Source organism: Staurois parvus, unplaced genomic scaffold, assembly GCF_062004578.1.
Source record: "Staurois parvus isolate SC_StPar_1 unplaced genomic scaffold, SC_StPar_1.0 ptg000431l, whole genome shotgun sequence".
In the NCBI taxonomy this organism is placed as follows: domain Eukaryota; kingdom Metazoa; phylum Chordata; class Amphibia; order Anura; family Ranidae; genus Staurois; species Staurois parvus.
The window spans coordinates 212,572-240,110 of NW_028318227.1; the positions used below are offsets into that span (position 1 = coordinate 212,572).

General features: G+C 43.4%; 1 protein-coding gene across 1 annotated transcript in view; it reads left to right on the forward strand.

Moving 5' to 3' along the window:
- Positions 1–27,539, forward strand: part of LOC149454407 (1-phosphatidylinositol 4,5-bisphosphate phosphodiesterase beta-1-like) — a gene marked incomplete at its 5' end in the record, with an annotated part of 211,017 nt that overhangs the window by 174,740 nt on the left and 8,738 nt on the right. The window lies entirely within an intron of this gene.

The following is a 27,539-nucleotide window of genomic DNA, read 5'->3' on the forward strand; positions in this document are numbered from 1 at the left end:
GAATACCAGCATAGTTTCTTAGATCCATGGTTTATTTTTTATGTAAACATCCATAATGAATGAGCTAGAACTCATCAGATAAAGTGCAGCCTGCGCCCTGCTGAAGTTAGATTTGTAAGCACCGATAATATCACTTATTTTAATTTCTAGAAGTTCAAAAGTTCAGTCCTTTGCATTTTGTAATCTTCCAGCTTGCAATATTCATAAGCATGCTATTTTTTTGCACATTTGACACACATAGACATTTTTAGGTTATGCTGCTATAGAAAGAAAGGGAGCGAGCAGGGGCGGACTGACCATTTGGAAACTCGTGCACTGCCCAAGGGCCCGGGGTCAGTAGGGGGCCCCATGAGATGCCCCTGGTACCTTTTTCATAGGCTTTTTTTGAGTTTGGGCAAGGACACAGAGGCCCCATGATCCCCTATTGCCCGGGGGCCCCATGAGTTGTCAGTCCACCCCTGGGAGCGAGAGACCCATATAACAATGGGTCTCACACCTTTTGCAGGTGTATTGTCCACTACTGTATTAGTGCATGGGGGCTTTATTATAAAATGCTGAGTCTTCACTTTTTCACCTTAGTAGTCTTGCCTGTTTATCTATTCTCTAAAAGATTATGTAAGGTTGCCAGTGGTTTTACTGGTGCCACGCCCCTTATTATAGAGACACTGAACAAATAGACCCCATCCAGAATAAAGCTACTATGGCTTTTCAGGCACCATACCAGCAAAATTGCATACAAAAGTTGTAAAAAAATGAAAACTTTATTAAACATCATTAAAAAACCATGATTGGAGTACAAAGATTGAGCATTAAAACAGCTCTATTGATAAAAACATGTAACCATTACATATTGTGGCTATACAGAACATCAATCTGATTATGAATTCCATAGATAATTAAACAGGTATGTACAGTGGGGCAAAAAAGTATTTAGTCAGCCACCAATTGTGCAAGTTCTCCCACTTAAAAAGATGAGAGAGGCCTGTAATTGGCATCATAGGTAGACCTCAACTATGAGAGACAAAATGAGTAAAAAAATCCAGACAATCACATTGGCTGATTTGGAAAGAATTTATTTGCAAATTATGGTGGAAAATAAGTATTTGGTCAATATCAAAAGTTCATCTCAATACTTTGTTATATATCCTTTGTTGGCAATGACAGAGGTCAAACGTTTCCTGTAAGTCTTCACAAGGTTGGCACACACTGTTGCTGGTATGTTGGCCCATCCTCCATGCAGATCTCCTCTAGAGCAGTGATGTTTTGGGGCTGTCGCTGGGCAACACGGACTTTCAACTCCCTCCAAAGGTTTTCTATGGGGTTGAGATCTGGAGACTGGCTAGGCCACTAGAGGACATTAAAATGCTTCTTACGAAGCCACTCCTTCATTGCCCGGGCGGTATGTTTGGGATCATTGTCATGTTGGAAGACCCAGCCACGTTTCATCTTCAATGCCCTTGCTGATGGAAGGATGTTTGCACTCAAAATCTCATGATACATGGCCCCATTCATTCTGTCCTGTACATGGATCAGTCGTCCTGGTCCCTTTGCGGAGAAACAGCCCCAAAGCATGATGCTGCCACCCCCATGCTTCACAGTAGGTATGGTGTTCTTTGGATGCAACTCAGCATTCTCTTTCCTCCAAACATGACGAGTTGTGTTTCTACCAAACAGTTCTATTTTGGTTTCATCTGACCATATGACATTCTCCCAGTCCTCTTCTGGATCATCCAAATGCTCTCTAGCAAACTTCAGACGGGCCCGGACATGTACTGGCTTAAGCAGGGGGACACGTCTGGCACTGCAGGATCTGAGTCCCTGGCGGCGTAGTGTGTTACTGATGGTAGCCCTTGTTACGTTGGTCTCAGCTCTCTGCAGGTCATTCACTAGATCCCCCTGTGTGCTCCTGGGATTTTTGCTCACCGTTCATTTTGACCCCACGGGGTGAGATCTTGCGTGGAGCCCCAGATCGAGGGAGATTATCAGTAGTCTTGTATGTTTTCCATTTTCTAATTATTGCTCCCACAGTTGATTTGTTCACACCAAGCTGCTTGCCTATTGCAGATTCAGTCTTCCCAGCCTGGTGCAGGTCTACAATTTTGTTTCTGGTGTTCTTCGACAGCTCTTTGGTCTTCACCATAGTGGAGTTTGGAGTGTGACTGTTTGAGGTTGTGGACAGGTGTCTTTTATACTGATAACAAGTTCAAACAGGTGCCATGGATACAGACTACCTGTTCTGCTCTCCCTTCAACTACACTTCTAGAAATATCCGGAAGAAGCCATGCATATATGGAAGGATTTACAAAGATAAAAAGTCCAAATTAATTTATTGATATTGTGTTAAAAGACAGCCAACATGTTTTGGGGGTCAAAGTACCCCCCCCCTTCATCAGGGCTTCAATTAAAACTGATAATCTTGAATGGACTTAAAGTAAGGCTTTCCTGTTTGAATCTATGCAGGGAAGCTGATTGCTGGATTAGGATTCCTGGTTTTTATATTTTGATGGCTGATGCAGATACTGATGGCCAGGAATTCTAATCCAGCAATCAGCTTCCCTGCACAGATTCGAACAGGAAAGCCTTACTTTGAGTCCTCTCAAGATCTTAATTTTTAATTGAAGCCCTGATGAAGCGGAGATCTATTGTCCCCTGAAACACGTTGGCTGTCTTTTAACACAATATCAATGCCCTACCCAACCTGTCCAACTATCTCCTTCTCTGTCCACCTATAGGTGATCCCTGAAACCCATCTCTGTAGAATGGCTTACCAGGCCTCCATCTAACAACTGAACTCCATCAGATCCTTCCTAACAGTTATGACCTTCTGTATCACATGAACCACTTAATTAGCCTTTCTCAACATCGTCAACACAGAGGGATTTTTTAAATAATTTTCCAAGTTCGAGGACACCTTTCTAAAAATTTCTGTATCTACCACCCATGATTCATTGGGGTGATGGTCAGTGGGAAGAGTGCTCCATACACTTGTGGTCAATGAGAAGAATTACCACCTTAAAGATGGCTAAAGAAGATCAGTGGTGTTAGTGGGAACTTACCTGAGAGACAGAAATTGCTCAAGGAACTCCTAGCAACCTCTGGAAAAACCCCAGGTAGGCAGAAATTGCTTAAGGAACCCCTAGCAACCTCTGGAGGAATTGTAGGTAGGCAGAAATTGCTCTTTGCTCAAGGAACCCCAGCAGCCTCTGGAGGAACTCTAGGTAGGCAGAAAATGCATATTGTTCAGGGAACCCCTAGCAACCTCTGAAGGAACCCTAGGTTAGCAGGAACTGCTCTTTGCTCAAGGAACCCCTAGCAACCTCTAGAGGAACCCCAGGTAGGCAGAAATTGCACAAGGAACCCCTAGCAACCTCTGTAGGAATTGTAGGTAGGCAGAAATTGCTCTTTGCTCAAGGAACCCCCAGCAGCCTCTGGAGGAACCCCAGGTAGGCAGAAATTGCTCAAGGAACCCCTAGCAACCTCTGGAGGAATTGTAGGTAGGCAGAAATTGTTCTTTGCTCAAGGAACCCCCAGCAGACTCTGGAGGAACTCTAGGTAGGCAGAAAATGCATATTGTTCATGCAACCCTTAGCAACCTCTGAAGGAACCCTAGGTAGCCAGTAATTGTTTTTTGCTCAAGAAACCCCTAACAACCTCTGGAGGAACCCTAGATAGGCAGAAATTGCTAAGTGCTCAAGGAACCCATGGCAAATCTCTGGAGGAACTCTAGGTACTGTAGGCAGAAATTTGTTATTGTTCAAGGAACCCCTAGCAACCACTGTAGGAACCCTAGGGTTCCATGAACCCTTGTTGAGATACTCTGATTTAGATTGTAAGTTCCAACAATCAGGGCCCTCCTAACCCCCTTGTATTGAATTGCATTGTAATGGTACAGTCTCCCTTTATTTTGTGCAGCGCTGCACAGACTCTTAACTCCATATAAATCCTGTATAATCATAAGATATAATAGTATATAGATTGTAGGAATGTATCACATATGTTTTCTGTGTTAAAGTGATTTGTTTGGCTGTCTTGCATTATATAAAATAATTGTTGCTCATATCTTTTTAAATCAGATAAATTATTTCGGTTTTATAATCTGCTCTCTGCGATTGGTATTACATTTTAATATTTTGCTCCCTTGGAGAGACGCGCTGTTCTATATGTCATGTTTTGTTTTAAATCGGGAAGCAAAATTGCATTTGCTCTGCTCTATGGTAGCAGCAGATTGTTGGTCTTTTAAGTAGGTCACACATTGTATAGACTGAAAGTGCTTTATCCTTTGCCATCTGGCAAGAGAAGTTAACATCCGATTAACTCCAATATACTATGGAAAGTTGACCATGGTTATGTCATGGATACAGGCGGCAGAAACAATGCCGCCGTAATGAAATTGTACATTTAGCACCTCCCTGGTGTACAATATCAGCCGGAGCATCAAAGCAGCTGTCTGCAAAGATTACAATGGATCAAATGGAAAAAACCGTAACAGGGCCGAAAAGGCAAGAAAATGAAAAAAATAAAGTGATCGTGTCATGGCAGATTGGTGCTGGTAGATGTAAAAAATAAATCTGTCAAAGACAGATGATGGCAGAAACAGGTCAACATTGCCTATACTTGGTTATTTTTTACATAGAACCTTTAGGCGATTCCCCATTTATAATGTAGCCAAAAGAAATAAAACATACTGCACGTTCTTTGATGGCTGTGTCCATGCCGAACCCCAGACAAAAAGCTAAATACACACACATATATTTTTATATATATATATATATATATTTATGTATATATATATATATAGATATATAGATATGTGTGTATATATATATATATATATATATATACATAAAAAATTTTTATATATATATATATATACAGTATATATATTTTATTTTTTATCTATCTATCTATTTATATATATATATATATATATATATATATATCTCTCCTAGATTGTAAGCTCCAAGGATCAGGGCCCTCCTAACCTTCTTGTATTGAACTGTATTGTTGCTGTATTGTCTCCCATTATATTGTAAAGCGCTGAGCAAACTGTTGGTGCTATATAAATCCTGTATAATAATATATCTATCTATCTATCTATCTATCTATCTATCTATCTATCTATCTATCTATCTATCTATCTATTTATATATATATCTATATATATAGATATATAGATAGATATATCTATCTATATATATATAATGAGTTGTGTAGACTGTCAGTGGATTTGCCTTTCTGTCTATCCAATCCTGAAATTTATACCACTCTGAAAAACAGCCCAACCCTATCTGGAGGGGCAAAAGCCCTGTTTTTGCTCTGTTGCAGTTAAGTACCACTTACAGGTCAGGCCCCTCCCTCTGATGAGCTCATCTCTCTGTCACTATTTTTCCCCCTCCTTTCGGCATGTCCCTGGTGATTGCCGCAGCATAAATGACTGGCTCAATGGGCAGCATCACCCTCCCCTAGTCTGAGCTCTGCTGTACATAAGATTTGGGAGGCCGACACGTGAATAAAAAGTGTCTCTTCACCCTAAACCTAATGTTCTCTTGCCATTCCTCTTCCCCCCTACCTCTCTTCAAATTGAATATAGTTTTTTTATATTTATATTTTTTATTGCACTTCTGCATTTCGCACCTATGCATGAATGTTCTTTGCGAACCACAACCACCCCCTGCACATTGCAGATGTGCGACAGGTCGTCAGGTCCTGAAAGCCCCGCGGGGCACACTTGCACACATGCAGATTTCCCTGTGCATGTGTAAAGACAGGTAGTACAGATGGGGACGGGACAATGGGGGGGGCAGAAGGGACAGCCGCCCAGGGTGCAGCAGTAGGGGAGGGCACCCGCTCACCTACGCAAGCTACTAATCAGTGGCAATCAACCAGTGGGCCGCACTTTCATGGCTGCTCCAACAGTTTTCACTGTCATGCTGTGCTCCAACCAGGAGCGGACTGACCATTTGGGAAGTCAGGCACTGCCCGAGGGCCCGGGTCAGCAGGGGGCCCCATGAGATGCCCCTGGTACCTTTTTTATATGCTTTTTTGGGTGTGGTTTGAGTGTGGGTGAGGACACAGGGACCCCATGATCCTCTATTGCCCGGGGGCCCCATGAGTTGTCAGTCCGCCCCTGGCTCCAACTTACCTTCTCTCCACCACATCCACCTGCTTCAGGAGACATTATTATTTATTTATTATAGGTACTAATATAGCGCCGTCAATTTACACAGCGCTTTACATATATATTGTACATTCACATCAGTCCCTAACCCTCAAGGGGCGTACAATCTAAGGTCCCTAACTCACATTCATACATACACATACTAGGGACAATTTAGACAGGAGCCAATTAACCTACCAGCGTGTCTTTGGACTGTAGGAGGAAAGCGGAGTACCGATGCAGGCACAGGGAGAACATGCAAACTCTGTGCAGGTACTGCCATGGTTGGGATTCGAACTAATGACCCTAGTGCTGCCAGGGGCTAAGTGGTTAGCATTTCCACCTGCAACAGGGCACTGCTACAACAGGGAAATAGAGAAACACATATCAATTTCTGCAGGGCTCCGAGGGCTGAAGGCAAGAAGGACCAAAGTGCCACATGCGGCCCCCTGGCCTCAGGTTGGGCACCAGATATCTTCGATTTTGACCTAGAGTTCAATTGAATTTAAACCACATTTGAAAGCCCAGATGAAGAGGGATTTGGGGGCCTCTGAAACGCATTTGCTGTCTTTCTCTGTTGTTTTCCATGTTGTCATGAAATCAGTAAAACACCTTTTTGGACTGCTGCTAGATGCTCTTTTTGGTGGAAAAACCTATTGACTTTTCAAATCAGGTAAACTCTGTTTGCTGAGCAGGATCTCATTTGTGTATAATGTTGTAGAACTCAACCCACAAGCTGTACCAAAGAGTTTTTAAATTAAATATTGGGGTTCCATGTTTAGCTCCTCAGCTACACCTCTCTTTAGACTGACTCAGCCATTTGGCTCAGTACTCTGGCCTGGAGCCGTCAGTTGAGGGTGTTTGGTGGAAGTCAGAAACAACTGAGTCCTGTCTGTGATACTTTTTTTATTTGCACTAACATACAATTTTGAGGACAAGCTTTCGGGGAGTGTCCCCTTCTTCAAGGTCCAACAAGTACTACTCAAAATGTTTTAGCAGAATGTTAGAAGAGATGGAAAAAAAAAGAAAAAAAAAAAAGAGGCTAGAGATAAGACACAGCAAAAGCAAAGCAAAATACAACACTCACACAGAGGGAGTCATGCTTGAGCTGATCGTCATAAAACTGTTGGATAATGATTGAGGAATCCCAAGTCCAAATTAAGGCCGTTATCTCTTGTGTCAAATAGAATTATCATTCTTAATTCAAAATTTTTTCTTTCCTGAATGGATTTGAAATTTTAAAATATTGAGGTCTACCATTGTGTGGTCTGGTTGTGCGAAATGGTGGAAGTCAAAAACTTCGAGAGCTTACCGTATTTTTCGCTCCATAAGACGCACTTTTTTCCCCCCAAAAAAGGGGGGGAAATGTCAGTGCGTCTTATGGAGCGAATATGGAGCGGCCGATCCGGTATTTCCACCGCTGCCTTGTCAGAATACCGGGCCGGCCCCTCAGCTCTGCAGCGGGACCTTATGGAGATGACTGCTGACCTTTGGGGAGGTGGGGAGCGGGTACCTGAATTTGAAAAAGTACCCGCTCTTACTTCCGCGGAGTTGTTCTTTGACTTTACCTGTTCCTCTATCCAGCGGCGCGCTGTCTTCCCAGCTTCTGTAGTGTGGGCGCTGGGCTTGACAGCCGGGTGCCACGTGCGCATGCGCAAAAAGCGGTGCTTTTTGTGAATGGTAAGGCGGTACCTGGGACACATGACCGATCCCAGAAGCCGCCGGACCAATCACAAAGCGCAAGTGCTTCTCGCTCATGCGCACTGGGCACCCGGCTGTCATGCCGAGCGCCGACACTACAGAAGACGGGAAGACAGCGCGCGGCTGGATAGAGGAACAGGTAAGATCAAAGAACAACTCAGCGGAAGTAAGAGCGGGTACCTGTCAAATTCAGGTACCCGCTCCCCCCCCCCTCCCCAAAGGTCAGCAGTCATCTCCTGTACTGTCCGCAGTCTCTGGTCATCTCTGTGCTGTCCGCAGTCTCTGGTCATCCCTGTGCTGTCCGCAGTCTCTGGTCATCTCCTGTACTGTGTCCGCAGTCTCTGGTCATCCCTGTGCTGTCCGCAGTCTCTGGTCATCCCTGTGCTGTCCGCAGTCTCTGGTCATCCCTGTGCTGTCCACAGTCTCTGGTCATCCCTTTGCTGTCCACAGTCTCTGGTCATCTCCTGTACTATGTCTGCAGTCCATTAGTTCAGAATTTTTTTTTCCTGTTTTCTGGCTCTAAAACCTAGGTGCGTCTTATGGAGCGAAAAGTACGGTACATCTTGGAATGTTCTTCTCAGCTTAACATTACAAAGATCGTCTTTTCTATGCTGGTGCCAAAATGGTTTCACTTGACATCTCAGTCAATATGAGGTGAAGGTCTCATCAGAGAGATCGGGGTCTTCACCCTAAGAAGATTTCCTCTAAGACAAGTGTATCTGGGCAAAAACGTATTATAAATATTTGAATGCGCTACCTGCTCATAAAATAGAATTGTAAGAAAAAGGCAATAAAAAGCACAAATAGTCCAATAAGTGCTGGAAATAATTCTAGAACATATTGGCCATTGAATAGGTAATGCCGGTGCACATTAGTAGCACATCTAGTGGTCTAATTAACATTCCATTATCAGTTGCATTATCACCAGTGTATGTGTATGTTGTCTGTGTTGTGATTATGGTAATTGAAGCACTATGTGGGCTATTTTGTAATTACAAGACAATGTGGAGCCCACATAGGGCTGTTGAGTGCATGCTTATGTTTCCTAATTCTGTCCCTTAAGAATTCATATGATTGTAAATTTAACTGTGTTTTCTGTTTGTGTCCAAGAGAATCAACACATTTTAAAAGTCCTTTTGTATGTGTGTTATATTGCAGATAAAGGGCATTGGTCCCCAGACTTTGGACATTAAATCTGAGCTCCAGGTTGAAGGTCTCCTGGCACACAGTCTTCCCATCCCCAAGCAAAGTTCACTTCATAAACCTTTAAATAGAAAACAAATCCAGCTCTAATGCTGTACCATTGAACCCCGACTACTGGGAAACCAATCATTTATTGAGTGTCCAGGGGCAGACTGACAACTCATGGGGCCCCCGGGCAATAGGGGATCATGGGGCCCCTGTGTCCTTGCCCAAACTCAAAAAAGCCTATGAAAAAAGTACCAGGGGCATCTCATGGGGCCCCCTACTGACCCCGGTCCCTCGGGCAGTGCCCGAGTTTCCAAATGGTCAGTCTGCCCCTGTGAGTGTCTATCTTCTGGGTCTCCCAAGTCTTTATTGGTTCCTTCCCCAGACTAGACATTACTACTATTCTACAGCAATGTGAGGTTAAAGGGAGGAATCAGTGAGGGCTTCAAGGGACTAGGGATGAGCTGAACTGCCCTGGCCTCGGTTCAAGCAGGGCTCGACGAACTTCGAAGAAGTAGAGGTGCTGAAGTCAAATCCCAATGAAGTCAATGAGAGCTGAGTCTGTCAAATCAAAAATACCAATTTCCTTGGATAACAGGAAGAGGGTTGCAAGAAAAAAAAAAGCTTCCCCGAGCTGTCATCTGGGACAAGGTCATCTCGAGCCCAGGGCAAACATGCCCCCCCCCACAAGATCTATCAGCAAAAATCCCCTCCCCCCCTAACGAAATCAAGCACTAATCTGCATGCTTACCTTTCAGCATAAATTTCCCCTCCTTCCAGTACAAATTCACCCCCCTGCTGAAATCCCCCTCAGCATAAATCCCATCCCCCCAGTTTAAATCCTCTCAACCCCAGTATGTCCCCATCACAAATCCCATCCCCCCATAAAAACCCTCCTCCTAGCAAAAATCCTCTTCCCCCCACTCCAAACCCCTTCCCCTCCAAGCACAAATTCCCCTCCCCCAATCCCCTATTCTAGCACAAATCTCCCTTAATCATCCCTACGAGCACAATTTACCCCCACCAAAAAATGTGCCCTCCTGCCACAATTCCGCTCCCCCCTCTACCATACTTCCTTTTCTAGCACAAACCCCTCCAAGCACAAATTCCCCTCCCCCAATCCCCTATTCTAGCACAAATCTCCCTTAATCATCCCTACAAGCACAATTTACCCCCACCAAAAAATGTGCCCTCCTGCCACAATTCCGCTCCCCCCTCTACCATATTTCCTTTTCTAGCACAAACCCCTCCTAGCACAAATTATTTTTCCCCTTTACCCCTCCCAACACAAATCCACCCAAATCATCACTCCCCAAATATCCCCTGCCGTCTCCAAAATTCCCCCTTCTAACAAAAATCCCCTCCCCCAATCTCCTTGTGGTGCCCTCTCCAAACTCACATGATACCACAGTGCCCAGGGCAGCTGTCCCTTCTGCCCTCCCTTTGATATTGCCCAAATGTGGTCATGTGGCCGTATTTAGGCAATGATGTAACCACCCGAACCCCTCCGCTTTGCCCTGTGTAAGGTCCGTCATTGGTAGGGACACGGTGACTGCAGGCACCCGTTGCTTCCTTTGCAATGATTAACAGTTGGAAGCTGTCATGTTCATCCACACCAAACACCCTAAAAGTTCAGTGTTTTGGTGAATGTCTGCACACTGAGCTCATCTCTACAAGGGACCCAGGTGAATGACACCCCCAGAACTATCAGTTTCCCCGGGTCATTTTAGGACAATGGAGAACATAAAATGAACATAGAGTGCAATAACTACTATTTAGGTAAACAGTATTTTATAATATGCATGCAAGCCTATGCACACGCCCTATTAAAGTGGAGCTCCACCCATAAGGGTAAGTTCCACTTTAATGCATTGTTCCCCGCTCCCCGTTAAGGACTGGCAACTTTGGGGAGCGGGGGGGAGCGGGTACCCGAATTTGACAGGTACCCACTCCCACTTCCATTGCAATCGCCTAAGGCGATCGGAAGCAGAAGTTGTCCGCCCCCCCTCTCTCCCCGTAGTCTTCTGGGACACATGACAGGTACAAGAAGACTACGGGACCATTCACAAAGCGCAGTGATACTCGCACATGCGCAGTGGGTACCTGGCTGTGAAGCTGCAAGCTGTCACAGCCGGGTGCCCTCACTGAAGATGCCGGCGCCGGATAGAGAAGACGGCCGATGAAACCAAAACCAGTCATGGTGAGGACACCGCTGGACCGAGGGACAGGTAAGTGGCTGCATTTTAAAAATCAGCCGCTACAGTTTTTGTAGCTGCTGACTTTTTTTTTAAATAATTTGGAACTCCGCTTTAACTACGCAAAGACTGTCGTGATGTAAATGCACAAATATATTGTAACTTATATGCAGAGTAGATCCCTTACCTAAATGTTTTTAACTATATGGGATCTGGAACCCATCTTAGGTCTGTAGGGCTGTCCCCAATGTTCCCCATCTGAGCCTGCTCAGGAGAACCTATTTCAGCCAATCACCATTAATGTCCCCTGAGACAAGCCAACCCCTGACCTCTTCAACGTCTTTGAAACCTGAAAGTTCGACCAACACTTTCATGCATATTTGGACAGTGATTGTTTGGTGGCTGGACCATGCATGTTTAGATGTTTGAAGGCCTGATATTCTTCATGTACATCATTAAATGTTTTCAATTTGTTCAAGAAATATCTGCAATAATGCTATAACGCTTGTGTTTCTTTTTTGTTTTCACATGACACAAGACAATCGTGTGTGTCGAGAGGTCTTTGTAATGAACAGTCATTTTGTGGTAAGCATCTATTTTTTTTTTTAGAATTTGTTACACTTTTACATGGCTGGGTATTCATAGATTGATTTTGGTAATCATTCATTTTCATGATTCACCAAGTGTGTTCATTACTATTGTTTTTGTTCTTATTAATAAAAGTGATCATTCATTTTTTTTATCTCTTTATGGGCATCTCTCCCCATACAAGCCAATAGAAATTCAAAAGTATTGAAGCAAGTTGATGAAACCAAAAAATGAGATCTAAGGAGGCCCAACTATTATTTTATTTATTTCAGGTGCTTATATAGCACCGTCAATTTACACAGTGCTTTACATATACATATATATTGGACATTCACATCAGCCCCTAACCCTCAAGGGGTGTACAATCTAAGGTCCCTAACCCTCAAGGGGTGTACAATCTAAGGTCCCTAACCCTCAAGGGGCATACAGTCTAAGGTCCCTAACTCACATTCATACATACACATACTAGGGACAATTTAGACAGGATCCAATTAACCTACCAGCATGTCTTTGGAGTGTGGGAGGAAACTGGAGTACCCAGAGGAAACCCACACAGGCACAGGGAGAACATGCAAACTCCAGGCAGGTGGTGCCGTGGCTGGGATTCAAACCAACAACCCTAGTACTGCCAGGCGGAAGTGCTAACCATTTAGCCACTGTGCTGGTCAAATGTACATGTCAATAAATGCTGAATGATCTCAGAAATATTTCATACATTTCGAAACCTGAATTGTCAGCTGAATTTGTCCATCAGCACAATCCCTTATGGCAGGGGTCTCCAAAGTTTGGCCTTTTTGCTTGCCTCTATCTGGCCCTTGGGGCACTATTTCTCACATGAACGCCCATGATGTAGCATAATTCCTTCCACTGACACCAACGAAGGGGGAACAATATCCTTCCACTGACAATAACAATGGGGTACTATTCCTTCCACAGACACCAATGATGGGGCACTATTCCTCCCACTAACTCCATTGATGGGGCTACATTCCTCCCACTGATAATAACAATGGGACACTATTCCTCCCACTGACACCAATGATGGGGCACTTTTCCTTCTACTGACACCAATGATAGGGTACTATTCCTCCCACTGACACCAATGATAGGGCATTATACCTCCCACAGACCCCAATGGTGGGACGCAATTCCTTCTGCTGACATCAATGATGGGATACTATTCCTCCCACTAACACCAATGATGGGGCACTATTCCTCCCACTGACACCAATGATGGGGCACTTTTATTTCCACTGACACCAATGTTAGGGCATTATTCCTCCCACTGACACCAATGATAGGGCATTATACCTCTCAAAGACCCCAATGGTGGGACGCAATTCCTTCTGCTGACATCAATGATGGGGTACTATTCCTCCCACTAACACCAATGATGGGGCACTATTCCTTCCACTAACACCAATGATGGGGTACTATTCCTCCCACTGATACCAATGATGGGGCACTATACCTCCCACAGACACCAATGATAGGGCACAATTCCTTCCGCTGGCATCAGTGATGGGGTACTATTACTTTCATTCACACCAATGAAGGGGCATCAATCCTTCTACTTACACCAAGGATGGGGCATTGTTCCTTCCACCAATACCAACAAATAGGGCACTATTCCTTCTACTGATACCAATGATGGGGTATTGTTTGTCCCCACTGATGCTAGGGTATTATCTATTCCCACTGGCCACAGTCTGACCCCCCTAAAATCTAACGTATAGCAAGCTGAACCCTTGTTTAGAAAGATTGGAGAGCCCCTGTCTGTAATTGTTCGCACAATGACACAATGAACTTGCATAACCTTGAAGTAAACCTATCACAAGCATAAAGAAACAAATGTGTCACACGTGACTACTGGTAGGCATATACCTTTTTTGTGATCTGTAGGGGCTGTATGTGGGAGAAGAGGTAGAGATTCCCAACAGGTTAGCATCTGCATACAGCACACCTGGGTTTGGTTATCCCAATATGTTCAGTAGTATTAGCCTTCTAAAGGAAAGAACCACATGTGTGTACCTTGGCTGCCTTTTGGTTCCTACATGTTTGACTTTCATCTGCTTGTGTTTGAGCAACATTGTCAGTTTAAGACAGGACTACAGAATATCTCCTCCTCTTCTCATCTCAATAACATGAAGGGAGATGTTCTGTAGGCCACAGAGAAAGCTGGGATCATGGTTTACTATTAGGAATCCAGCAAAGCAGAGATCACAGAAGTATTCAGATCATAAGATTTATAGTAGGATCAACGTTTTATGCAATTACCAAACAAATATTAGGACATTTTTCCCATTGTATATTTAGCAGTCAAAATTGGAGCAAGTAGAAGAAGTTCATTGTCAGGGTTTAAATACCAATGAGCAAATTGGTTAGAAAAACAGGAAAAACCATTCATCACCATTCTTAAAAGTGAACTCCGTTAGCTTGATAAAAATCACATTTGGGTGCACCCCCCTCCTTGTATAATATAAGTCTAATGGTCATTTGGTCTAGGGATGACAACTTACCCCATTCCTTGGTCCCACAGGATTCTTCCCTGCTAATTCCAATATCCATGATTGGTCCCCACAAAGCCAATAGAGTCGGGGCTAGGTTCTGATGGATACACAATCCCCTGAAACGCATTAGCTTTACCTGATTCTCTTAACTAATAAACATTTCAAATAGACCCCTGAATGCTATGAACTTTTGTACTGGGCACTCTTCAACTTCCACCCCAGAGTTTGTCTCTGGTCATCTGACCATCCATCTGCTCACCATTGCCATTACTTACAATGCAGGACCAGCAGTCCTGATTTGTACATGAGAAAGTTGAGGTCTAATTCACATTCCAGGACTGGATTATCAGTGGAAAAGATTGCTGTTGCTGGAGGAGTAAGAAATATTGTAAGTTTTCCTTTTATATATCCCACTGGACCAGAGGTTCCCAGTCTCAGTCCTCAAAAAACCCCAACAGGCCATGTTTTGGGAATTTCCCTAAGATAAACTAGTTATCATATGTGCTAAACCATTTACATTGACCTAAAGCACCTGTGCAAGGTGAAGGAAATCCCACAAATATGGCATGTTGGGGGTTCTCGAGGACTGAGGTTACTTGATAGGGTTGGAGACCGAGCTGGATTGACTGGATCATTGGTCGTGAGTGGATGATAGTGTGGGCGAGTAGCAAGAACTCTCTTCCAATGCGTTGTGCCCAGTTAAAGGGTGGTGGCATTGAGACTTTGGGTCCAGCCTTAGGGTTGTTCCACATGTGACTCCTTTTTACTCACCTTTTCTAAGGACTGAGGTTGGGAACTGCTGTCCGAGACCAGGGGTCTCCAAACCACTGCCCTCCACCCATTGAGAAACTGTAAGGCCCATGAGGCATTGCAAGGCTTTGACCTTCGTGGGCATGAGGCATGACGGAATTGTTGCTCCTCAACAGCTGGAAGGCCGCAGTTAGGAGCAGGGGTGGACTGACCATTCGAGCACTCGGGCACTGCCCGAGGGCCCGGGGTCAGTAGGGGGCCCCATGAAATGCTCCTGGTACCTTTAATAGGCTTTTTTGGAGTGTGGGCAAGGACACAGGGGCCCCATGATCCCCTATTGCCCAGGGGCCCCATGAGTTGTCAGTCCGCCCCTGGTTAGGAGACACCTTCCTTACACTAAAGGAGCATTAGACTCTTGGTATACAGGGCTGGGAACCCAAAAGTGATTTTCGTAAGTTGAATGGTGATCGACTTTCAATGGGAGTACTGAACAAAGAGTGAAGTGTGTATCAGCAACATGGTTCTTTTGAAGGCCTGACTTTAAATTTTACTCAAGTTAGGTTTTACTCGAGGTATACTTGTAAAAAGGTTACTTATTTTCTGTTTTCTGAACTATTTATACTTGGTCTATGGGTACTTTAAATACTCATTAAAGCCTACAAAGAAATCATTTCGGTAGAACCCTTGCACCGATTGCAGCTGACGCAAGGCTAAGCTTTCTCATTATAAAGGCATTAAAAATAACTTTGGAAGTATGCGACCTCGGTCTGGAGGATAACTTTGACTCATATACAACTACATGGTGAATGTTTACTAAAAGAGTGTAGGCTTTCAGCTCCTTATACTTTCTTTTATTTTTAAACCAATTTTACAGGTTGCAAGAGCTGCATGGCAGTTTCTTTTTTATAGACAGATCACGTAAAAGGTGATAGTGAGTTAATGTTGTATACTATGCATAGGCAAGTTTTATCTGGGGATCATAGCTGGAGCTAAAGATGTCCTGGTGAAATGTTCCCAGCAGGGGCGGACTGACAACTCATGGGGCCCCCCAGGCAATAGGGGATCATGGGGCCCCTGTGTCCTTGCCAAAACTCAAAAAAGCCTATGAAAAAGGTACCAGGGGCATCTCATGGGGCCCCCTACTGACCCCGAGCCCTCGGGCAGTGCCCGAGTTTCCAAATGGTCAGCCGCCCCTGGTTCCCAGTATTAGAAAAAATAAAATAAAAACAGTCAGCATAGTCAACCTCTTTTGTATGACATCATCACACATGTGCGTCCATTACAGAGACCCTGTCAAGTCTCTAAACATATGAAACTGCCAGATAAAAAGCCACGGCTGGAGTCTGAATGTGATCCACAAATTCTTTATTTATTATAATAAAACCTGTGTCTTCTTACCTCCCCTCCATGTAAGCACTGTAAGCATCTTCAGCATGCGACACTTCCAATTATGTCAGACATCTGTGCTTTCTTCCGCATGCCATAGTTTCTTTCTTTGACCCTACATCAATATAAGAGTGGTAGACAAAACCAGGCAAATAGCAATTTCAGAAGGCAGCCCCCTGTAGCAGCGCAGAGATTTCTATCGTGATAAATGTACTTCAAAGGGGGCCTGGCGGTTTCTTGTTGGCCTTTTCTCAGGCTAACATGAGACGTCATTCAGTCAGTTGCCATATCTCATCTTGCCTCAAGATCAATGGTGTATTTCCTCCAAAGGGTTTGGACCAGCTGAATGGGAGTTAGCTCTTTTTTGCATATAGCGTCCCTTTAGCTGAAGGTCATGGCCAAGTCTCTCAACCAGGGGCTTACAGTTCAGACTGCCGTAGTGCATAATGGCAACCCAGGGGCCATGTTGTTATGCCAGATCCCAGACCAGGCGCCCATTCGGTTTTGCAGAGAAGGAGCAGCAAAGCTCAAACCCATCCTACTGGCTCTATTGAGATTCCTCGCACATCTTTGCTATCAGACCTGGTCAGGAACACACATTACTTCACTACACATGTTACAAAGTCTCTAATTTCTCAGTGGTTTCAGGCCTGATCCTTAGGCTAGTCTCTACAAGAGAGCAGCTTAGCCCAAACGTCCCAGTGACTATGACCATGGAACCTATTTGACCCCTACATTGCCAGGACCACTGTCTTCAGACCACCACCTGCTCCCAACCTGAGCTGACTGCTACATACACTTCTTCCACTTCCAAAGTATAGGCCACTGGTATGATGAGGCTCAGTCTACATCCTTTTTTTTTTTTCTTTTTTGATAAATAGCAATTTTTATTACATTTTTTCAGATATAAAGTATTTTGTACAGCATTCTGCATAAGACAATAAAGAAATATACCACACAGGTAGATTACATCTAGAACAATATCTGAAAGCCAATAAACCATTCACTAAGGCAGGTGGAAAAAGGAACTCGTTGTTCAGAGAAACATCTATTCTAAGAAACCTATGAAACAGTGGGTTCCATACTAGAAAGATAAATGTAGCATATCATCTCCAACCAGGAAGGCAAAGCATGAAACAATAAGATTAGAATTTCTCAAAGGCAACTCAATGCGTACCAATAGCAAACCAGATATAATTTCTACCTCAGAAATAAATGTTTCACAAAGTATATCAAAATCATAATAAGAATAGTAAGAAAGAGAAAGGAAGATGCAGAGCTTTCCACTCTCCGGAATACCAACCGCCCTCCACAAGGCAAGAACTGATATCCATCTAGAAGGTCCTTTCATGGTGGGTCTTCAATAAGATGCCAGAGCTCCCCACCTCATTGTGTTTATCTAGAGCATTAGTTAAACATGCTGTGAGGGACTCCATGAATTCGACATCTTTAATTCTGGCATATAACTCACCTGAAGAGGAAGGTTCTCTTTTTTTCCAATGTAGTGCCACCAAGCACCGTGCCGCAGTAAGAGTATGACGCACCAATTTTTTAGTGGTTTTAGACGGTTTTTAGCCTAGAAGGAATACTGTGGGGAGAAAGGGAAAACTCAAATGACATAAAGGCTGAAGCAAGTGGTGAACTGACTACCAGTATGGCTCAAGGCTTTGACACTGACATTATATGTACAACAAGAAGCCTTGGTCCCTGAAGTATCTCCAGCATCGGCCACCAGCTTTAGTCTACTTCATTCTAGAAATTGCCTTTCCTGGTGCTACAGGTATCAAACAGTCCATATAATATGGCAAAAATTCAAGGCAAAATAGATTGCAAAAGTCCATAATTTCATGGTTCTATCTGAAATACTGAAGCTATTTCTATGCATGCTGTGCCATATCCAGGAGTTGTCTCTAATGAAGTCCTCCAGCTTACCGACTGCCACTATGAGAAACATTGGTGTTTTTTCCCAGAAGGTAAAGCCCAACACAGATAGTGCTTTCCTAGCAGGAACACGTCCCAAGGATCCCAGGTCCACACAGGAGTCTGGACTCACTACTCTCCAATTCCACACACTACAGCCCAGCTTCAACCATCCTATTCATTTAGGGGTACTTATATTGGGCTGTCAATTTACACAGCACTTTTACATATATATTGTACATTCATATCAGTCCCTAACCCTTAAGGAGCCTACAATCTATGGTCTCTGACTCACATTCATATACTAGGCCCAATTTAGACAGGAGCCAATTAATCTACCAGCCTGTCTTTGGAGTATGGGAGGAAACCAGAGTACCCAGAGGAGGCCCACACAGGCACAGGGAGAGAATGCAAACTCCAGGCAGGTGGTGTCATGGTTGGGATTTGAACCAACAAACCTCATACTGCCAGTTGGCTAACCATTTAGCCACTGTGCTGCTCCTACTCCTCTATTGGGGAATTAAGTCTGTCTCCACAGTGGTATACAGCAAGGTCCTATGTGCATTAAAATCTCACCATTTTCTGTAATGTCAAATAACCTGGAAGAAAGAAGCAGGTCAATATGACCTAGACATACTATTTATGAGACTTCCTCACTTGCACCAACATCATGAGGTGCTGTCACTGATTCTGTTGGACGCAATTTTATTTTATTTTACAGAAACTTTAGCAGCAGGAAGGAAACTCATCATCCCAGAAAGATATGAGAAGCCATTGGTTATTTAGGCATCCATTACGAAATGGTCACTTTGTAGTGGTACAGAGGTCACTTTTCATATCTTCTCCCTCAGCCGCCTTTGCTCGAAGACATGCTCCTTCCTACAAGAGGTTACAGGATAAAGGAAACACGTTCTTCTCTGTGCTATTTAAAAAAGGGAAATAACAGGAGTGATAAGCTGTTATTAGCAGCAGGGGAGGATATACGGTATTAATTAAGCCTACATTGCTGCGTTCTGAAGTGGATCAGGCTTTTTCAGAGCTGTTCAAAAGCCACTGGCTAAGATGGGAATAATTAAAATATGTTCTAATTAAATCGGGCTGTTTTGGCAACCAAAGAAAGGGAATGCAAAGCATTTTACGCTTTATGCTCATGAATGCTTTCCAATGTGGTCAACACATTACCTAATATGGAGCAGGGGTCTCCAAACTTGCTAGTTTACTGTCCTTCAGACTTTAGGGGGCCGGACTATGCCAGTGGGAGTAGGCAAAGCCCCGGCATCAGTGGGAGTAGACAGTGTCTCAGGCTTGGTGGTCAATGGGAGTATAAAAATTAAATAGTGGCTGGGGTCAGTAGGAGGAAGAATAGGGCCCCATCATTGGTATTAGTGGGAGGAATAGTGCCTCATCATTGGTTTCAGTGGGAAGAATAGCGCCCCATCGTTGGTGTCAGTGAAAAGAATAGTGCCCCATTGTTGGTGTCCGTGGGAGAAATCGTGCCCCAGCATTGGTGTCAGTGGAAGGAATAGTGCCCCATCGTTGGTGTCAGTGGAAGGAATAGTGCCCCATCGTTGGTATCAGTGGGAGGAATAGTAACCCATTATTGGAGTCAGTGGGAGGAATAGTGCCCCATCATTTAGTGTCAGTGGGAGGAATAGTGCCCCATCATTGTTATCAGTGGGAGGAATAGTGGCCCATCATTGGTGTCAGTAGGTGGAGCAGTATCCCATTGTTGGTGTCATAGTGAGGAATAGTAACCCATTGTTGGTGTCAGTGGGAGGAATAGTGAGCCATCATTGGTGTTAGTGGGAGGAATAGTGCCCCATCATTGGTATCAGTAGTAGTCTGGCATAAATCAAATTCAAAATATGGGAAAATAAATCACTTCAGGACTATATGTCCAGTTTGCTGTGAGAAGTGGTCATCATGGCTGTGAGCCAATGTAAATGGGGTCTAAGGAGGTATGTCAATGCATAAATCAGCATTTAAAACAGAAGAGTTAGTCAAGTCCATCTAAATCTGCTAATCCATCTAACACAACCCTCTTGTAACACTGACAATACTGCTGTCCAAAAGTGTCCCCGTTGCTCCTCCATCCAGAATGGAGACACCCTAAGACAGGAAATGTGTTGCTGGCCAGATCACCAGATAAAAATAAAGGAAACAAAAACAAAAAAAGAAAATTAATGGAGCCAACACATCTAAAGATCTGTTAGTTTCAGTATACTACATTTTTGTTTTGGGTTTTAATGCCAATTTAACTGGTGCTGGTAGAGGCAAGGGAATTGATTCTGAAGAGGCTTGTACGGCTGGTTTTATTACAGCTAGAGGGAAGGGGATAGCAAATAGTGAGAAGCAGCAAAGATGAAAGACACAATGAGCAGCTGTGCTAGCAGGCCCCATGGGAAACAAACTCTGGTTGGGTGGCACCAAGGAAAGAGGGAACCTAAGAAATGGTAATGATTTCCATAGGGGGAAATAGACTGGTCACGGGGCTTTGCCGTCTCTTGCTGACACTGAAAGATTGCTTATTTTAGGAACGGCAAAAGATGAATATATAAATACCACAAGAATCAACCATCCCAAGCTCAATGTATACTGGAGGTATTAAAGAAGATTTTCAGATCCCTGAATAGAAGAACTCTACCTCCTCTAATAGGAAGATATTCCCTATTTATAACTGCAGTTTATTTTTATATATATGTTTCTTTGACTGTTCACTCTATGGATTTACAGGATCTCCATCAAAGGACCTTTGTTCTCCTCTATTTTTACATTTATTATGAGAAGAAATTCGTATATTTTATCAGATTTAAGAAATATCTAAGCAGTGGAACGGTTTATTTCCAATGTACAGCTAACAACAGAGTTCATAATTCAAGAAAGGCATGAAGACAACTGTGCGTTCTGTACTTGTAGCTAATAGGGGTGAGCAAATCTTCCTTGGTTTGGTTTGTGAACATGTAGGCAGGTACACTTTCTCCACTGTAGGTGGTGCTTGATCAGAGCAGTACTGCAGCTGGAGAGGTAGTCAAGAGAAATTTGGTTTCTCTGTGGTTTCCTTGGTCCCCTGGAGCAGTGTTGTGGTTGGCTACGCTGCATCCAGGTGACCCTGGTGGCCATCTTGGGTTAAGCAGAGTCTTTTTAAGTCCCTGCCCCCAGGTTTTGGCACACATTAGTGGCTGGTGTAGGGAGAGAACAGTTTTAGCAGTAGGGCAAAGTTCTGGAGGAGTTGGGAAAGAGTAGGGCCTACACCTGCACTTCCGCAAACTCTCTCTTGGGTTGGACTGGCCAGTCTTCGCAGTTTATAAGTGTTATTCAATTCTGGATATTTGTAGGGATAAAAAGTAAACTATTGGCAAACAAAAGGCATGGGAAGCCTGCTCACTATAAAATGGCTAAAGAGGAATTGACTCGCCTATGCCATAAAAAAAAAAGAGTGGATTTGCAGTGCAATCAGGAGAGAGAAAAAAACAGGAGACACCTTATAGTGTAGCGGCCTTTAACTAGTAGGATATGGAAACATCGAGTATTAAATGTATAATAAGTTAAAAGTGGATAAGAAAGAATGTATTGATGTATCACATCTGTTGAGGCTGGAACAACCACTGCAAGCTGTGTAAGCAACCTTGATCATACACATGTGGAGAATACTGTCTCCATGCAGTTCTTTAGAAAATGGTGGATGTACCATAATGTCATATGGTAAAGATCAAATATGCCCATCAAATGGCAGAGGGGCCCATGGAATGGTAATAGATAAGGATTGGACAAAATCAGTTGGTGTGGACACCCAGGGGTTTATTTACTAAAGCTGGAGAGTCCAAAATCAGACTCCCTTCTGCATAGAAACCAATCAGCTTCCAGGTTTCATTGCCAAAGCTTCATTGAACAAGCTGAGGTTAGAAGCTGATTGGTTTCTATGCAGAAGGGAGTCTGATTTTGGACTCTCCAGCTTTAGTAAATAAACCCCCCAATGTCTAGTAAATGTGTCTTTTTCATGCAGTTGTTTAGGAAACAATGGTTGCACTCAGATATTCTAGGTTGGTTGGTCTGGTAGATAACGTCATATAGTGAAGATTGTAAATACCCTTCATATAGCAGAGGAGTCCCAATGAGTGGTAATAGATAAGGCTTGGACAAATATCCTAAAGAACTGCATGAAAAAGACACATTTACTAGACATCTGGGGGTTTATTTACTAAAGCTGGAGAGTCCAAAATCAGACTCCCTTCTGCATAGAAACCAATCAGCTTCTAACCTCAGCTTGTTCAATGAAGCTTTGGCAATGAAACCTGGAAGCTGATTGGTTTCTGTGCAGAAGGGAGTCTGATTTTGGACTCTCCAGCTTTAGTAAATAAACCCCCAGATGTCTAGTAAATGTGTCTTTTTCATGCAGTTCTTTAGGAAATTATGACTGCACTCAGATATTCAAGGTTGGTTGGACTGGTAGACAATGTCATATGATGAAGATCAAAACTACTTATCAAATGGCCATAATGAAACGATGGTTGCACCCAGATGCTCTGGGTAGGTTGATCTGGTAGATAAGGTCATATGGTGAAGATCAAAAATACCCATCAAATGGTAGAGGTGCCCTAAGGAACAACAATAGATATGGCTTGAACGAATATCAGTTGGCATGGAAAAAATACATTTATTATCCAAATTTTCAATAAATGTATCTTTTTCATAGAATTCTTTAGGAAATGATGGATGCACTCAGATGCTCTGAGTTGGTTGGTCTGGTATGATGAAGATCAAAAATATCCATCAAATGGTTGAGGTGCCCCAAGGAATGGCAATAGATAATGCTTTGACAAATATCAATTGGCGTGGACACCAAGGGGTTTATTTACTAAAGCTGGAGAGTCCAAAATCAGACTCCCTTCTGCATAGAAACCAATCAGCTTCTAACCTCAGCTTGTTCAATGAAGCTTTGGCAATGAAACCTGGAAGCTGATTGGTTTCTATGCAGAAGGGAGTCTGATTTTGGACTCTCCAGCTTTAGTAAATAAACCCCCAAATGTCCAATAAATGTATCTTTTTCATGCAATTCTTTGGGAAAAGATGGTTACACTCAGATGCTCTAGGTTGGTTTATCTGGTAGGTAATGATGTATGGTGAAGATCAAAACTACCCATCAAATGACAGAGGTGTCCCAAGGAATAGTAATAGATAAGGCTTGGACAAATATCAGTTGACATGAAAAATGTCCAATAAATTTACCGGTATATTTTCCACACCAACTGATACTTGCCCAAGCCATATCTATATCCATTTCTTGGGGTGCCTCTGCCATTTTATGGGTAGTTTTGATCTTCACCACATGCCATTATAAAATGTGTCAGTCTTATCACCTCTGCTCAGGAAGCAGTAAATCTGAACCAGGAGTTCATTAGAAGAGTGATCTTCCTGACTGTGCATTGTGGCAGAAAAAACAAAAATTACAAATTCAGGTAAACCAGTAGCTCTACAAGTATGGTAATTAGCTGTTTTCCTAGAGTTCCCTTCTACTAACCATTTTTTTAATGGTTGAACTGGATGGACGTTTGTCTTTTTTCAGCCAGACTAACTATATAACTATGTGTAACTATGTAACTAACAAATAAACCTGTTACTATCTTACAGGAAAAAATGTATGTACGTACATTTGTTTTATGCCTTGAACTTGCCCTGAGACTCCATGTTTTTGCAGTGCAGGCATGCATACAGCATTCAGCAGAACAGTCGTGGGAATCTTGTCACTTGTCACCAGTAGGACCTGAACTATATTTGTTCTGCAAACAGGAAGTAGTTTAGTTTTTATAGCATTCCGCTCGCTACCTTTTATGGACACTTAATTATACTAAATATAGAGCAGACATGGAAAGCCTTATATTACCTCTGAATGGAGCAGGCTGAAGATTGTGCTACTGAATTAACCAAGATCGGGGAATATCTATGCTCTATGGTTGTTTGTTGAAAAAAATCTTCAGAAGTGATGCTTAGTTATCTATTTCCATAATATAATGTTTTACGCTAGTTTTATATGTGTGATCATCAGAAGACAAGTCGAATCTTAACAGGCTAATACAGTTGCAAGAAAAAGTATGTGAACCCCTTACGATTACATGGAGTTTTGCATGAATTGGGCATAAAATGTGCTCTGAACGTCATCTAAGTCACAACAATAGAAGAACACAGTCTGCTGAACATAATACTACACAAACATTAGATGTTGCCATGGTTTAATTGCACATAACATGTAAACATTCACAGTGCAGGGAGGAAAAAGTATGTAAACCTTTGGACTTAATAACTGGTTGACCCTCCTTTGGCAGCAATAACCTCAACCAAACGTTTCCTGTAGTTGCAGATCAGACCTGTACAACGATCTGGAGTCATTTTGGACCACTCCTCTTCACAAAACTGTTTCAGTGTAGCAATATTCTTGGGATGTCTGGTGTGAATCGCTCTCTTAAGGTCATGCCACAGCATTTCAATCGAGTTGAGGTCAGGACTCTGACTGGGCCACTCCAGAAGGCGTATTCTGTGCTGTTGCAGCCATTGTTTTGTTGAATTACTTGTATGCTTTGGGTCATTGTCCTGTTGCATCACCCATCCTCTGCGGAGCTTCAGTTGGCGGACAGATGGTCGTACGTTTTCTTGCAAAATGTCTTGATAAACTCTGGAATTCATTTTCCCATCAATGACAACAATCCGTCCAGGCCCTGAGGCAGCAAAGCAGCCCCAAACCATGATGCTCCCTCCGCCATGTTTCACAGTGGGGATGAGGTTTTGATGTTGGTGCGCTGTGCCTTTTTTTCTCCACACATAGTGTTGTGTGTTCTTCCCAAACAACTCAATCTTGGTTTCATCTGTCCACAGTATATTTTGCTTTTATATTTAGTATATTTCATCTGTCCGCAGTATATTTAGTTCAGAGCACATTTTATGCCCAATTCATGCAAAACTCCACGTAATCCCAAGGGGTTCACATACTTTTTCTTGCAACTGTAGATGGGAGGTACACTGGCCCTATAGAGACCCCATCTTGAAGCCTAAGTCACCCTTATGCAAAAAATATATATGTGCATTATTTTTTTTTTGCAAAGGAGCCTGTATAGCACGTTCACTAGGCTCCTGCAGACTCTCAGTTGCTGATCTGTACCAAGGTATGGACTTTCAGTGAGCTGGTGGAAGTGTCAATGGACTACAAATGTGGTGATAACTGCGCTTGTGTTCCATTGGAAAGGAGGTCCTGTGTACAGTTGCCCATAGACATGAATGCTTGTGCATGGGTATACTCGTGTATAGCGTACTGATGTATTATTCCTACTGCTGACAGGACAGTGGTGATGGACGCTGCTCAACCGACCCTAGTATAATTTATGGCACCGCTCCAAGCTGTGGATGGAAGAAAAAAGATCACCCCACTGGCAAGTGAGAAGAGGGGAGCATGAGTCCAAGCGATTCCAGTGTCAGCCAATACAAGTGAAGGGATGGACGCCGCTCAACCGACCCCAAGAGTCCAATGTTATGGAATGGCATCAGCCGCTGTTCTGGCCATGCCTCTCTGATGCGTTTCACCCTCTGGGACCAAGCCCTGATGGGTGGGGAAAAACGCATGAGAGGGCGTGGCCAGAGTAACGGCTGAGGCCATTCCTTAACATGAGACTCCTGGGGTTGGTTGAGCGGCGTCCATCCCTTGTATTGACTGACACTGAAATTGCTCGGACTCATGCTCCCCTCTTCTCACTTGCCAGTGGGGTGATCTTTTTTCTTCCATGCACAGCTTGAAGCGGTGCCATAAAGTATAGTTTTCACTAAGGACAGTGGGGCAGAGGGGCACAGAATTCCCTGGCTATGCGACATCAGCACCTTACAGCAACCACCAGCCAAGATGCTCTGGAGGTAGTTTGGACCCCCATATCCCCCTCCTTATCTACTCCCCTGTTGTTGCATGAAGAAAGGGTCCCCAGCAGTGTTCTTGGGCTTGCTGCACTTGCTGTTTCATCCTTGGACAATCCAACAAAGAAGTGCAAAGAATACAGTATGTCTTGTAACAAGACTTTGAGTGATCATGTGATTGCTAGAAGGGTACAATATTTTTGCTTTTATCTAAAAAAAATAAATTCTAATAATACAAACTTTAGTTTTGCTTAGCCACTTGTCACCCACCTACAGTAGTACATTTACTGCGTGTGGGTGACAGCTGTAGGCTAAGCGACATACCGGTACATCACACTAGATTTATGGGTTGTCCGGCACACGTGTGCATGCCCCCTGTTGCACTGTGATGTGGTTGGACAGAGCATGAGTTTGTCAGCAGGTTTCAGCCAACGATTTTGTCTGAAACCTGATGATCGGCTGTGTCATATCACAGCACAGAGTTCTGTGTGTACTTAGAACAACAATCTGGCTGTTTCTTCTCCCTTAAAAAGCAGGGAGAAAAAACTGCTAGATCTGTGAGTAAAAGCGGCACATATTACACACATTACACTTGTTAGGCACACAGTATACCTCTCCATTACCCCTTGATGTTAACCCCTTCCCAGCCAGTGTCATTAGTACAGTGTACAGTATTATATCTGATCACCGAATTAGTGTCACTAGCAACATCAGTGCAGGGGCAGACTGACCATTTGGAAACTCGGGCGCTGCTCAAGGGCCCGGGGTCAGTAGGGGGCCCCATGAGATGCCCCTGGTACCTTTTTCATAGGCTTTTTTGAGTTTGGGCAAGGACACAGGGGCCCCATGATCCCCTATTGCTTGGGGGGGCCCCATGAGTTGTCAGTCCGCCCCTGCATCAGTGTCAGCCAGTTTCCCTCCCAGCCAGTGTCTGTTAGCGCCAGATTGCCCACGATACTATCACAGTCCCACTATAAGTTGCTGATTACCGTTGTTACAAGTATAGTGTCTATACCTGTGTAAATTCCAGTATGTATAGTTTGCAGACGTTATAACTTTTACGCAAACCAGTTAATATACACTTATTGATTTTTTTTTCCAAAGACATATCACAATACATTTTGGCCTAAATATATGAAGAAATTAGATTTTTTGATTCAATAGGTTTTATAACAGAAAGTAGAAAATATTGGGGGTGTGTTTTCAAAATTTAATTTGTTATTTAGATAATAAAAATGAAAAACCCCAGTGGTG